Here is a 15,990-nt window from a genome sequence, read left to right on the forward strand (position 1 = left end):
CTATATATTTTCTCTACCTTGAGTTCCATGAATTCTGATTTTAGTATTTAAGATTACTTTCTACTTTTCTTTGGTTGACAGAAGTATCCCTATGACAGGAATTGTCAAAACATCTAAAATATATTGCATTTCCCTTGGGTTGTCTTCGGTTGTCTTTGAATATGAATAATGTGAATGTATTTATAATGTTGTGTTTCTGCAGCACTAAACTAGATGGTCCCAAAATTTAACAAGTTCATATGCAGTAGATTAAATACTTTCCTCTAAATACTAAATACTCTTTCTGTTATTAGCCTAACTTTAAATATTCCCCACACTATCAAAAAATATAAATAATTCCAAACTCCCAGGTATAAGTAACTACATACAAACAAATGAAACATCACAGATTAATTCAACGCTTGTGACATGATACATGTACATTGAGACGGGAAAGGAGAGTTCCTCTTCATTTCACCGAATAGACCCACTTCAGTGAAGAGATGTAAAATTGCCACAAATACGGGGAGGCAACTGTTAAAAGTGCATTTGTTTACATATTGACGGTCAACACGGTGAAGCTTTGCACACAAACAGATATGAATGGCCTGATGTGAAAGGAGACAGGTGCTGTTTGAGGGGAACCACCTGAAGATGAAGCTGTGTCATTAATGTCTCAATGCCCTGATCAGCGTTGTTCCTCTCAATAATCAGAAAAAAGCTTCTTGGTGGGAGGCTGGTGTGGAGATTGAACTGTGAGGAACATAGTTTGTTAGCTCAGTTGTTGGATGAGCTTTCAAATGCATAAACAATATCTATCTTTTCCCCTGTTTTTCTTTTTCTTTACAAGCTTGCTTCTTTATTTACCCTTTATCACCCTCTACCCCCCAGCACTACTTTTCTCTTCCCTACTCGCTCCGTGCAAAGGGAGTGGTGTCGGGGCAGTCATGTGACTTTTTGTCTGAACACAATTGCCGGTGTTTGCCATTGGCCGCTTTTCTTTGAAAGCGCGTTGGTTTCCCGGGTGATGGGGAATGGCGACACCACTTCACTTTTCTCTTCAGCCCCCCCCTCCCACCCTCCCCTCCCCTGCAGCATTGCTCTGAGCCGGTCGCTCTCAGTTGCTCTGTGTCGTCCGCAGGCTGTGGTGGATCAGGTAGCCGGTGAGCACAACGCAAAGTGACAGCGGTGTTGCTCTTCCTGCTTTCCTTCTTCTCCTTTTTCCTCATCAGGCAGGTAGAGAGAACACTAGACTGTGAGAGGTGAGTAACATAGAGGGCTTGCTTTGTTGAGTTTCAAGTGCTTTTTCTCTTGAGTTTGCTTTTTTTAATTAAATGTTTTAGCTTTTTATTCCGGTTGAACACGCGTCTCAACTTGTTTTTTAATCCTGCAAAAGCCACGAAGGATTAGTCATTGATTAAACAATGACGAGTTGTTTAAAAGTAAAACAAAATATGTGCCACTGTTTATTTGACAGATGCTCTTATCAGTTGCATTAGTCACATTGGTGACAGGATTTGACACGTTTAGGAAAATCTTGGCTTAGCGTTTTGACGGTGTGTTTTCTCAGCATTCATCTCTTGTCAGCCGTATCATTGTGACGTCTTCTAATTTAGGTGAGCGTGTCTAGGACATATGGTATCTAACCATGGTGGGCTTGTCACATGGTTTTTAAATATCCAACAGGATAATCAGGGACTAAAATCCTGTGGAGATTACACAGACAAGACGGCCCAAAGTTATAACTCTGTTGTAATGAGAGATGTACAGTAGGCTCAGTTCTTTTTATGTCCCATGAAAGATTCAACAGCTGTGTGCGCCCGCTCTGCTCCGCTGTGCTCGTCAGGGCTTCAACACAATATGGGTTGTGTTCTGGAAGCGGGGGCCACTTTGTGAGGATTTTGTCTGGCACGGTTTACCATCCTGAAGTGGCGTCCTTTAAGTTCCCCCGTCTTGGGCTCCACCAACCAGGTCGTCGCTGCTGTGTTTGGTTTCCTTGACAATGCTGAAAACTGGCTCCCTTCCCATCCCGAGGATGCACTTTATCTGATGACCTGGAGGATCCCTTGCACGTACACACTCACCCCTTCATAAAAAACAAACACTCTAGCATCTGTTTGCTGACACTTGACCCCTCACATAGGCAAGGGACGGATGAAAGAATAGTTTGCCAGAGGCAGATGAATTGATTTTTCTGAGAATAATGTTGTCAAACGTTTTTGGCTGGTTTTGGTTCACTGATATTTGTTGTTTATATAATGGATTGTAAATATTGAGAAAAGCACTGACTTAAGTAGCCGCTGTCTAGTTTACTTCTCCAAATTAGCATCCCCTCAGGCTATACTCTGACTCCTTTTGAGGCTCTCACTCAAACCATTATGTCCGGCTGTTAACCTTAGACCCCCTCAAACAGGTGAATAGTCTGTAGTCTCTTTAAAAGCCTTAGTGTTTTAAAAGATCATTCATCTGGACTTGCAAAAATGATAAAGCCAATTTACACACATCAGCCACAACATTTAAACCACATGATGATTTTGTGTAGGTCCCCCTAGGGCCACCGAACCCGCTCCGACCTGTGTCCTGTGGCATCAGATCCTTTACCCTGGTCCTGGTCTGGTTCTGACTCTGACCACTCTACTGCAACGCAGCTCCATTTGCTGTAAGCTATGATGAACTCTGTGCTTTCACAGCTATCAGCTTTCAATTATAGTCAGCTTTGAGATTTGTTCAGCAATCTGTGGTTCTTCTGTGGGACTGCACCATGCAGGGTTAGGGTTAGCCTTCTCTCCTTGCAGGCTTCAGTGAGCCTTGGGTATCCATGACCCCCCTGGTTCACTAGTCACCCTTCTTTAACCCCTGCATACAAAACCTGCCATTTTGAGATGGTGTGATCTAGCATCTGACTCTCAGAATTAGACTAATGTTGATGTTGCTCAGATCCTTTGGCTTGCAATTTTTTTTTTTTGCTTCCAACCCATCAACTTTTGATTTCATAAAATGAAACATTTTCCATTTCAAGTCTACTTCAAGTCTACTACACGTCTACTACGGTCAAGCATCCAGCCTGACCGCGCACATTCACTGCTGGTTGATGTTTAGTTGCGAAGTGACGTACCGGTGAGATTGGCAACGGCAAATTATTCGAGTGTTGACATGTTTTGGGAAAAAGTGAGCCGGAAGCAGGGTTGGAGTGGGTGTCATTGATCCACAGGCTGGTAGTGTCTAGCTGATGCAACTAGGAGGATAGAGGCGCTGAGGCCTTGTTGTTGCTTCTGACGGGCGGCCATGATGTCACCGCTGCTGACCCGACAATCCTAACATTCCTGCTGATAGGGCTTTATGCAGACATGGAGGAGAATATGTGCAAGACAAGTGGGGGAGATGCACAGACCTGCACACATATGGCCTTTGTCTAATGCTGATTAGTAATCTGGCATATCCACCCACAGACGCCCACAACCACGTCAGGTCATTAATTCAGTGTCACGTACATGCCCACTCCAGCACACGCTCAAACCCTCCACCATCAGGAGAAGATGGTGATGGCAGTCTCACCGGCCTCATTAAAATTCAACAGGTTTTTAAGTGTCTGTACTTGAAGTTCTGGTGAATCAGTTTTGCATATGTCCTCTGCTAAAAACCAAAATGTCTGATGTTGATCATTGTTTCATCCGAGAGATACAACATGAAATGGTGTCATCATGTCTTCTGTATGTGTGTGTGTACTTTTAGAGCATGATCGTAGCTGCAGCTACAAAAGACTTTCTTACTGTAACACAGCTACAGCTTCTCTTTGATCCACTAAAGCCACAAAAGGAAAGAGATGACAGGCCTGGTGCAGTGAAAGCTTTTAAGTGCTGTTGTTCCCGCAGGTGTTTGGATAGTTTATTCCCCCCTAGACACCAGACCAGCATTGTAAACAATGTTTTGAAATAACCGACCAGAAAAGTGAAGGTAACATCGTAGCCTAAATGGAGGGCACAATCGAAAAGCATGTAGACTTGACAAACAGATTTAAGAAAACATGGTTAGACAAACCCACTAAGGCCTGAGGCACTGCCTGTCGAGAAAGGTGCAGACAGACAGACTGGGCTTCATTGAGTGTGTCCGGGGGGGCCTCTCCCTCGCTCTGTGTGGGGCTTATGAATCCTTTGTTTACCTCCGACCCCTGACCTGCACCCACCTGATAGCTCCCCTGTTACTAACCCGCATTTCCTGTCCATTGAGTGCCCCACCCCAATTTCTTTTGCGTGTGCGTTATTAACAATATAATTAAATCTGCAGTTTCACCCCCTATGTTGGCCAACATTTTGTTTTTCTTCACTCTGTCTTTGTGCATCGACCACACTCATCGCTTGTGGGTTGGGTCCCTGCTCTATCCCAAGAAATCCATGAGGCTTGGAGCTGTTGTCTCTGGCAGGAACTCCATGGTGACTCAAAATAGACTTTCTTTTGTTCTCTGACTCACCTGCACTCCCCGGATGAGAGAGAAATGATAAGATGGGCGTACAGACTCGACGTCAACATCCCAAACATCTGTGTGCATGAAGAAAAGTTAAGGGCTTTATGACAGTCACAACTTTTTCCCTGTACTAATCAGACTGGCTGTAGCCTATTTCCATTTAGTGATAGGAACACTGCCAAGCAACAGAGTGTGACTCTAATGGTACAGCTTTATCTCAAGAGACAGAGAGCGACTTTATATCTAGAGGGAGATTGAAACAAACTGGCTTAGCTAGAGGGGATGAAGGAGACGGTTTGAACAGTGAGATACTTCCAACAGGACCACTTGAAAGCAATGAAGGGACAGTGCTGCAGCTTATGAACAATGTCCAAATTGATTTCAACTCTAAAAATAGCTGTTCATCTGCAGTAGCTTTTCAAGAATGAAACACATAGCCCTGTTAGAGATAGAAGTGTTGTTGTTGTTGTTTTTCAAATGACGGGAACTGTCGTAGCCAGTCCTGACTGGTTTTGAGTAAAGAGGGAGGAAAGAGAGACGATGGAGAAAGGGTGCCAGAGTGTGGCCAAAGTCCTGACAACTTGGAAGCTGCTAAAAGCCAACTGAGATTCTCTCATGTGCTTTGTTAGTCTGACCTGAGAGGAGTCTTCAGAGAGAACAAAATAAGGCTGTGTGTTTTTCTTTTCTGGCCTCTTTTCCATCCCCTGTTTTGAGGGATACAACATTTGTTTACCAGCAGTGTTTATAGATCCAGTTGAAAGCTCTCTTCCTGTCATTTTCACTTTGTACTCCCCTGTCATCTCTTTGTCTTCACCTTCAGCCTGGCAATGCGTGTTCAATACAAATGCATTTATTTGTAAAAGAATTATATAGTGACACACAATTGCTACTAAAACATGAATCATATTCTGAGCCACGTTTCTGAGAAGAAAACAAAAGTCTTTGTCTGTTCCTTGTGTGGGTTATGCTATATTTATGTTTCAGCAGTGCAATTACCTTCGCTTGGGAAAGCCATCACGTCTGTCATAATGATACACAAGGCATTGCAACACAACCGGAGCAACAGCCTTTGCCTGACCATAATGAGATAGCAATGCTAAACTTAGGCTTGTTTGGGACAAACAGAGCTTTACTACCTTACGTCGCTTGCCATGAGTTTGAAAACCGATGTCAACAAAAGTTCAGAATTTTGTAACCTGTTTTTTGGGGCATCTGAAAATAGAGAGCTCTCATTTCGTTCACTGTCCAGGCTTTCGTCTTGACCGACCTGCTGTCCACCTGTTGAAAGCTGATTTTAGCCGAAAGCTGAATAAACAGAGAGAGGAGAAGGGGTAGAGGTTTCAATGGGGGAAGTTGTGAAGGGGCACGCCGTAGTAGCAACATTGTGCTATTCATTGTTGATGAATAATGGCCAACAAAGACACTAGCAGCATGTATTCCCCTCTCTCTGCTCCCCTCCACGGAACCTATTGAGCTACTGCCCAAGCCAACCAGTCTATTTCTCAGCTTTAGAGACATCTTCTCTTTGGGCATATGTATTCCTACAATCAGTTGCTAAGCTCTAACTTAGTCGTGGGCAGTGATCGAATGCCACCGAATAGCTGACTGCAGAGCTGAGTGCATTTTTAGGTTAGCACAATTGGTTGATAAGTTCAAAAAGGGAGAAGGATTTCATTCCCGAAAGCGTTTTTTAAAATACTTTCGGGCTCCTCTTTGTTTTCTTTAGCGCCTTTGCTGAATGCAGAGGGAGGGTCGGAGGAGGAGGAGGAGGAGGAGGAGGAGGAGGAGGAGGGAGGGGGGTTACAAGAATGTTTGAGTCACGCAGAAAAAGAGGGATGATATGTGGGGGTCTGACAGGGGAGGGTGGGTTGAAGGAGGCACAGCAGTGGGAGGTACCCTGAGGAATGCCTGGTAGGTGTCAGGAAGGTCTCGGAGGCTTTGGACTGATAATCCTCCACGTCACATTATAATACCCTCACCCACCCTGATTTCAGCACTGTTGTCTCTCTGTCCTCAGACTCTTAGTCCAGTACCACGATCCATTGTATTTTTTCCCGTTGGCCCACATTGCCTCATAGTAATAGTGGATGATAATTTACCTTCAACATATTAGGTTGGTGATGTATATTAGGGTCCAGGCTCCATATATATATATATGGAATATATATATATATATATATATATATATACCAAATGTTTTTAGAAAAGAGCGACCAAATGTTTTTAGAAAAGAGCGACTCTCCTTTCTTAAGCAGACCTGTCAATGGCCTGGATGAACCCCAACCTGCATTAGAGTTCCACAGGCCATGGGCCATTGATTATGTTGGACCCCGCAATATGGAAGACCATTACAACATTACATACTCATATGTTAAATTAATATTGTGTGTGTGTGTCTCCTAATGGACAAGCACATGATCACACTGAAGGGTGATACTGTCAGGATCCATACATTTTACTCACTTCTCTGCTATGTCACTTCTCCTTGGCACCTTAGCCTTTTCTCACTGTGTCCTCTGGTACCTAAGCCATGCCTCAAGAAACTCTCCACCCACTTCTTATTTTCTAGAGTGTGGTTTAAGTGATTTGTCAGACAACACAGCTCTTAGATGTGCCAAAAGCTTTGCTTTATAGACAGATCAGGGAAACGCTTCACATAGATTTGAACGGACTCTCCGTGGGCCTTTGTGACTTAGATTTCCACAAGCTTCAGCGTTCTACTCTGTGGTCTTTTGTATGCGCGATTTAATTCAATAAATTAATGCAATTATTCCAAGTAATCTATTTTTGGAAGTCCTGCTTTATACAGTGTGGTCACTGGTTATGAGGCGCCGTGACTGCGTGTCCTTATTAGTCTCTGAGAATACAATGTGATGTCAGAGGAAGGTAAACACATGGTTGAAGGAGCTGTTGTCAATGGTCTGCTGCTGCTGAATCATATCTGGGTTTCATAACTACATTGGTTTTATGCAGTATGGTATAGTAAATAAAATAAAAAAAATCTTAGACTTTTCCACAGTTGTTTTTAAAATCTCTTCATGTATTCCCACCTGGGACCACTTCGTTAATTCTGACCCCTTCTAACACCTATTTGTTACGTTTTTTTTCCCGTTCAGTTTTTAATTATCAAATGTCTTTGCCTCACATAAGGAGAATGAGCAAACAAATTAAAGGAAACTAAGTAGCTGTTTGCAAAAGCAATTACAAACTTAATTAAAATTAAATATTAAAAAAGAACTAATATTAGCTTATCACATAAATACTGGTATTGGTGTCTATGGGCTGATCACTAATATTAAATTGCAGCACACTGAAATGCTGAAAATATTGTTATGGTAACCACCGATTTCCTCATTGATCCACTGGAGACAGCACTGGCCAGGTTATCTGTTTAGCGGTAAAATTTAGGGCGTCCTTATCAAAAACATTTGTTTATATAATGTGCTTATGTAAATAATGAATATCCTCTGATACGTCTGGAGATTTACGATCTTTAATTTATCTAGCACTAAATGATTCTGTTTTTAGGATGTCATGAGGGACATTGAAGCCAGACTCTCACTTTAATTTACATCTAGGACGGCTGCTTTGGTATCATGTCCAGTCTCTGGTTTCAGGTTTGGGGGATGGTAGTAAAGGAGAAATGAAGGAGTCCAAATTTAAGTTTGAGGGAAATGAGTAGATAGAGAGGGGGGGGGGTCTGACTCATGCTGAGAGGTTCCCAAATGTTCTGCCTGACCCATTGGTCGCATATGTCTTGTCTCTGTGTTTGTGTGTGGGAAGTGACTGTGGTGATAGGAAAAAGGTTCCGGTTTGTGCCACTGACTCACACATGAGTGATGCGTTGTTTCTGTTATTGATCAGGCCTTTGTTTTGTACATATGTCGCTCTTGTGGTCATATTTAGATTGCTTCGTTCTCTTATTTCCCCTCAGGGCGTTGTCCAATACTCACCCAGCCACAGAGACTCTGTAATAGCACCTGGTCGGCTGGATTATGACCTCATTCCAGGAAAAGGAAGAGAAAATCACCTGACGGCCTCATTTGTGTAATCAGCTGTTCATGTGACTGGAGGCCAGAGGGTGTATGTCTAATGCCTTAGGTCATAGATTGTACAAACAGTATAGACTCGTGTGTCAATACACGCGCACGCAGAGAGTAGTTCAAGTTTAAGTTGCTCTTATCTCTTAGTTTCCTTACATGACGTCCTCTGTGTCATTGGAGAACGCAGAATGAGAGAGAATAAGAGAGAAAAATGATACGGAGGGAGAACGTCAAAGCTGAAAACATTCTTTCAACTACCTGGAAAGGAGGAGGTACCAGATCTGTCAGCACAGTGCGAAAGGGTGGGGAGAGAGGGAGAGATAGAGAGAGAGGGAGGAGTGACTGGGCGGCTGTGTTTCTGTGTGGGGGAGAGACAGAGAGAGAAGGAGGAGGGGTGTAGAGAGAGAGAACTCGAGCAGTCTCAGATCTTGGCTGTGGCGAGGACGCCCAGTAGAAGTGCATTCACGAGGCAGCAGGGAGAAGGAGGAGAAGGCGCAAGACGGAGCCGAGGAGAAGTCACGACACTCTTTAAACCTCCTCCTGTGACCACATCTGACTGCCTATGACCTCCGCTGGACTCGGCACACTCCTCCACACACACACACTCACACACACACACAGACACACACATAAGCCACTTGCTGCCTCGCACACCAGCTGCACAACCGGCTCTGCTGCTCTGTCAGAAGTAAAGGATTTCCCCGAGCGAGGGCGAGAATAAAAACAGACGGAGGAAATTAAAGTCACAGAAGAGAAGGATAAGAATCCTCTCACTAGGTGAGTGCAAGAGCTTCTTTCAGAGATCTATTTGAACGTGTCCTCGCCTGGTTCAGGAATCAGTGCTGGGAAGTTTCTGTGAAGTCTAACGATGTTTGTTGCTTTGCTGTATGTTTCAACATGCATGCGAGAGCTATTATTATTAATAAGTGTCAAGCTGTGTTTGTAGGTTTTTAGTGAGTGACAGAGAAACAAAGGGAGCCCTGTGCTATGTCCCCGGGGAGGTGAGCTGTGTGTGCTGTCACATGTACCTGTTGACGTTAGACCTGATATCTAAATGTTCCTGTTTGGGACAAAGGGGCTAAAACCTGTTTGGGGGAAACTTCACACTTTTGTGCCCTCTCGGTTGTTGTTTTTTTGCCTCTTTGAGCATGTCTCAAGTGCTCCCTGTGTGACTCAGGCCCTATGGGCATTTTTGCTGTGAAAACATTCACCGAGTGTTATAACCATGAGACAAGTGCAGGCTCTCTTACACCGCTCTCCTGTCACACCGGCTGCTCCTTTTACCACTGAGGGATTAAAGATTCATTTATGGAGGTCACGGGCAGAGTTCAGTTTCCTCGCTGCCGCTGCGTGTTCCTACTGCGTCCCCCCCCCCCCCCTTCTGTTAACGTGCCACAAATTTCAAATCCACCAAAACCGCTGTGAAGTCCATTTTAGCACTGACTCATTATTATGCGCGGCTGGCAGCTTGTTTAAAATTTCCCATCATGGTTCATGTGTCGGATAGTGGAACGTGGAGCTCATTAGCAGGCTGTATTTGTTATCCAATCAGGGCAATCGATCGAATCACCTCTCCCACGGGAGCTGATTATTTTTTTCCTCTCTTGACCGACTGTGAGAGTCTAACAGTTATACCTCATGTGCTATCTCTGTTTGTGTGATGCACTTGGTTCAAGGGAGATAACGTCAGTGTAATAGATGGTCGTACGGGAACTATGAACTATAAGTGTCTATCGTAGCTTTAACTTTATTCATTTTATCTAAGTTTGTTAAGTGTGACTGCACTTTGTATTCTGGTTGAAATATACTCTGCATATAAGTGAGAAATCCTCAAGTATGTGTATTTATTGATTTTTCAATGGTTGATCCAGGGTTTTGATGGGACAGAGCAGTGATGATATAATATACTGCTAAATGTTCCTTTTTTTTTCAAGTTCTACAAGTTCTGAATCTGAAGTGTAAACCAGACAGCAGCATAATGATGTGGTTGCCGGCAGGCAGAATTATAAAACATTACATTATACAACTTTCAACTTTCTTCACAGCCTTATTTAGTTACCACTTCTTCTCGTCTTCCCTTTGTGTCTTCCTCTCTACCTAGATATTTCTTTATTCTTTCACATGAATGAGCCTGTTTAGCATGGAGCGAGCCGAGTGTCCTCTGAGAGTCTTCGTGCCTTGTTCTCTGCATGTTGTTTTCACTTGCTGAAAAACACAGATGAAGTCCCCTTCTTTTCTAAAATCATCTGTCTGTCTGTCTACCCTTTTTTCGGGGGGGCCGTGTCTCTATCGGTCTGTCACTCAGCTCGCATGGCAAGGGAAACAAGTCCACCCATGCACAGCGAGATCTCTCATGGGATTCTTGATGGGAATTTTGAAAGTCATTCTTCATGCTGTGATGACTTAATTTCTGCAGGAGTGTTCCCCAGCTCCTGCAGATGCACTCAGGGCCAGAGGTAAATTGAAAACGCCGTAACAGCATGTCGGTGAGATAATATGTTTGCATGTTTCGGGTCAGGATTATATCCGGAAAGGTGGTTTCGAACCACTTTCCCTCTGTAGCCGTCTTTCCCTGATATGTGGCTTTGTCTCCCTCTCCGTCTTTCCATGCGTCCTTCCCTGCCTGTGCAATGTGACGGAAGGTAGTGCCGGTCTCCGCTCATGTCGGGTCCATTAGGGATGAAAGCACACTGCTGTGATAAAAGATTGATCTAGTCTTTGCTTCACAGTCACATCCCTCACACCCTGCTCCCTCATCCTCTCCTCTCAACCCTATTTCTAATCCAAATTCTACCCAGTTTTCAATTCATCAAATCATCTGAACTCCTTTAAATAAATCATCTTCCCTAAGTTTGCGAGAGCAAAGTTTTTCCTCACAGGATTTTTTTAAAGGGGAACATTCTGTTTATCTTGTGTAGGATGCTGTACTCAAGTTCTCATTGATAATATCCTCTCTCCTATGAAATACTGGGGCCAGGATATTTAAAAAATAATGGGTCTCTCCCTCCCTCATTCCCCCGGTGTTTTTGTTGTACCAGGAATGGTAATATGTACTTGGCTTGCAGAACCAGTGAGAGACTGGCAGCAAGCCCAGCATACACAAGCTTTACTCTACCTGTTGTATCTGAAGAGGCAAAGACAAACACAGCAGACCTGTAGTTTGTCAGCTGGAAGGCTATAATTACTGAGAGGAAGGAGGGAATTTGGGGAAGGAATTTCAGTGTAGCTCTCCTTTTAGCTCTTAAGACAATCAGAGTTCACGAGCACCTGAGAACACAACTTTTTTTCTTGTAAAACTGAGCAGAAATGTCCAAACCGATCAGAAACTAGTTCATAGCTTCTGATCCCAGCTGGTGGGTTTTATTACCCTTTCAGGCATTGTGTTATTGCCAACTGGCTTGTCTGGATCTGGATCTCTTTTGATTTATCCAACATGTGCAAGTCACAGAATGTCCTCACAGAGCTTTGCCCCACCTGAGGACATGTTCCCAAATGAGTCCTGCAGGGCGTAAAGTTCACCTGAGCTATTGTGTCACGTCATGTCTGATTTAACTTCCTGTAGCCTTCAAGTGTGTTGGCTCTGTCACGTCATCAAACCCATAGGTTCACTTTTCCTTTTCGGATTTTATGGCTCATCTCTACATCCATGACTCTCAATTCTTCTGTGTGTTGTGATTGTAGAGAGGTAAACATCTCTGCCAGCCCCCTGGGATGTCCATGTGACCGTGTTTGTGCACAACCATTGATGTGTGTTTGTGCGCCAGTGAGCAGCAGGTTGCTCCCTTGTTCAACCAGCCATGCCTCTCCGCTCACAGAGCTCTCTGGGCAGTAAATAACATGGTGCCTCTGCCAAGGGCCCCGGCCGGATCAAGAAGGGGGGGTCAAGACGCCAGTAAGAAAAAAAAAAACGTCTGCTTCGGGGCTCTGAACAAGTAATTCAACAGAAAACTGACGGGAGAGGAGGGAGGCAGGTGGGTTTGACAGACTCATCCCTCAAGCTGAGAGGCGTGATGCTAGACCTGTCATTGAATGTAGATGTGTTTGATCAAGCACATAAGAAGCAAAACAAGCTTGTGTAGATGGCAGCCACTGATGCACAAATGCACATTGATGAGCAGAGGTGTACGTGTGCAGTAGAGCCGGGCAAAACTCTTTCGTTATGATTGATGGGAGAAAACAAATACGGATTAAGAGGGAGCATGAAAGTTTGGTTTGGTGGCAGGTTCCAAATGAAACTTCGGAAAAGCTCGCACCGAACGATCAGGGAAGTAAAGCAAACCTGTGACTACACATGTCCGCACATGTTCATTCTGTAACATTTACACTGAATACATTCAAGTGGCATGCTTTCATCCATGGAGATGAACAGATAAGCAGAATTCTCAGTGTCAGGTTACCCACTCTCTGTGGTTTACGATGCTGTTTGACTCAGACCTGAGCGCTGCTGAACTGAGCTGCTTGAAGTCCAACCTGGAACCCCATCAAATGTTCCCCTCCAGGTTTAACCTTGCAAAACTGACATGATTGAGCTGATACGGTATCTACTCCACAGAACAGTTCCTTTACGTTGTCTTCTCTGCAACGCTAACCGTTGTAATTGTTGCTGTTGAATCACGACCCCCCTCCCCTTAACTAACACTTGTCTTTGTCCAGCCTGATCTTCATCCTTTCCTCCCCCTCCGACCATTTTGCCGTTCCCAGGGGGGTCGCCGACTTGTATCTCATATGTAAACTCAGCAACAGCGGCCTCGTCAGCATTAAGCTGTGTGTTTATGCATGTGTATCCATGCCAAAGATCACCATAGTGATCTCTTGAGTCAGATGGTTTAAATGCAGCTTTCTGGAAGAGGGAGAGGGAGCCTCGGACAGATATACTGTCTTAGTCCCAGAAGAGACGCTCCTAGGATACTGGGAATCGGCTATAAATCTGCGCCCTGCCCTCCTACCTGTTCCTTACTCATCTTGGCTGTCCACGTATCCTGCCCCCCACCACTGCTCTGACAGACTTGATGGTTACTCCTCCTCGGAATAATGACAGGGAGAGAGTTGTGTGTGACACCCCCACATCAGACTATAAATCAGGCCCATTGAGAGGCCCATCCCGAGGCTTGTGATCCAAAGGCAAGAGAAACAGATTCCACCCTTCACTATTTGTGCATTTTAAATAGGTCAATGTAGGGTGTGTTGTGTCAACTTTAAACACTATTTGGCCTTGAATATATCTATAGCCCGGTGCATCAAAAAGTAATTAAGTAAATGGCGATTTTTTCCCCCCTTTGTTTACTATTTTTTATTCACAGTTACCAAATTTCAGTCCCTATATAACAGTTACTTCATAAAGTTCAGCACTAAACCAAGTCAATTGAAATGGTGGTGACTGTTTTCACAATACAAAAGCTTTATTATTAACTAAAGTCAAAACAATGGTCACAATATCATGACGTACTGTGCCTTCTACAATGCTTGCCTGTACGAAGCCCCCCCGCCCCTGCACAGAACCTATCTCTGAATACACAATGGCATTTTTGTGGAATGAATCTCAGTCACTAAAAGATAACATCTTATCTAACTGTGACAGAGTGTTGCACGGTTGTGCCGCAATAGGTTACCTGAAGGTTGATCTCCCTTGCTCCATGGCCATGTTTACCTGTATCCTCAGGTATGTTGGCACTCCCTAGGTAAATATTGGGAGGATGTGAGAGTAAGATGTTTTGCGTATAGCTGACTGACCTCAGCAGCAGTGTGTAATCTTCACAGCCTTGTGCTCTCTCTTGAAAATACCTGGCGGTTGTTCAAAGAGTGACACATTCAGGATCTCTGGGTTTCGGTTTGAAAGTCGAATCTAATCAAATCCAGCGGTGAATGGATCGCATTAGCCACAGTAGTAGTTTGTGAACTTCCCATGCTGTTCAGGACCTCAGATTGATGTGCTCAGGAGGAAATCGGTCGGAGTTCCTGACTTTCATCTGTGTAAACAGTCATTCACCAGATGGGTCTGTGTTTTCGTTTTGTTGGAGTCTTATGTTCTTGTTGGAGTATTTGCATTACGGCCTCGCAGAAGAATGTGCACCTGCTCTGCTCTGGATTGATAACTGCCTCGCCGAGAAGACTGAACTTTAAGTCTCCTGTATATGGCTGTTAACACATGATGTGACAGCCTGAGCTGCGTGGGTGATGTAATTGTTAGACTTTGAGCTCACTTATATGACATATGACACACGCTGATGGCAATATTCCCCTCAGCTTAGAAGGGGACTGGAAAGTATAGGTTGCATCATGGATTGCATGAAATTAAAATATGATGTAACACCTACTCCAGTCTCAGTCACCGGCAAAACAACCTTCTCCCAAATTTCTCCACATTCGAAGGAGATGCAGCTCTGTGAATTGCATTACATCCAGTAGCTTGGATTGAATTATTGAGCCCTGTATTTAATTTGTCGTCCTTTCTAACGTGAAACGATTTGATTCATTATGATTGAATTGTTTTTGTCATCTTTTTTTAATTTTGCATGGCACTTCAAGAATGAAAGATGGTAAAAAAGAAGAAAACAAAAATGTAAGTGAATAATTTATATCAGCAGACATGGAAGAGACTTTTGAATAACTTATGAGTTTTAGCTTCGAACTTGTGAAACCGGAGGCCACGGCATCCCTGACTCGTCCAGGACACAGAGCATACACGCATGCAGGGAAGTGAGAACAGAGCAGCCATGCAATCACCTGCAAAAAAACTAAAGCTATAAATACTGTTTAGTGGTAAATTTAAGGTTACAAATTTTCTCTCTGTGTAAATTGCATCCTTTTAAATTAATAGGTTCACATCCTCCGTTACATGTTGCAATAGTCCAAAATTATTCCTCCTCCTTGAGTTTCAGCCAGCCTGTCTGTGCTTCAGCTGTGTAGCATATTATTTTGGCTATACTTATAACATGTGTATCGGATGTGTGTGTTATCTACGTGCACTGTATAGGAGTTCGGCTTGGGAACAGAGCGCTGTTCTCCTTCCCTGGCGAGCATTGCTGAGTCAGGTCCGCAGTATATGATTACACATGGGTGCCCATCTGCAAGCTGAGAGCCCTTTTCCCTGGCTCACCCAACAATGCAACCTCCTGTGCACCCAAACCACTCGTCCCAGGCTGAGCCCTCAGTGGAGGCCAGCACCGCCTGGTCTCCTGCAGGCTACGGGCAATCTAGCAATTATCATTCTCACCTTTAGCCGCGAGCGCTGTGGGCGGATCCATGAGTCAGCGCAAACAGACTTCTTGTCTCTAATGCTCTGGCCTCCTCTCAGTTTCCAGGATAGAAAGCATGTGCAGGGGGATCGCCAAGCCAGGTATCAGTAGGTGAATAATGTAGTGGTGTTTGGACTGCTTCATTGAAATTCAGAAGTGTGCCGGGGTGTCCTCACATTTCCAAAGTAGCATAATGATACCAAAACTGACTTTCTAAGCTTTTTTTTAATTCTTTTTTTCAAAGGAATGAGATTAAATAAAGATGCTTTTT

General features: G+C 44.0%; 1 protein-coding gene across 3 annotated transcripts in view; it reads left to right on the plus strand.

The window, feature by feature from the left end:
- Nucleotides 1–15,990, plus strand: part of rassf7a (Ras association domain family member 7a) — a 33,184-nt gene that overhangs the window by 3,739 nt on the left and 13,455 nt on the right. Inside the window, exon 1 of one of the 3 annotated variants that reach the window (XM_053427216.1) lies at nucleotides 1,097–1,241. The exons of 1 other annotated variant lie outside the window; for it this stretch is intronic. The gene's annotated coding sequence lies outside the window, so the exon portion shown is untranslated. Of the gene's footprint in view, nucleotides 1–1,096; nucleotides 1,242–8,402; nucleotides 9,262–15,990 lie in introns of those variants that run through there. One more of the 3 variants, XM_053427214.1, reaches the window with a different exon arrangement.

The sequence above is a fragment of the Pleuronectes platessa genome, chromosome 7, assembly GCF_947347685.1.
Source record: "Pleuronectes platessa chromosome 7, fPlePla1.1, whole genome shotgun sequence".
Taxonomy (NCBI): domain Eukaryota; kingdom Metazoa; phylum Chordata; class Actinopteri; order Pleuronectiformes; family Pleuronectidae; genus Pleuronectes; species Pleuronectes platessa.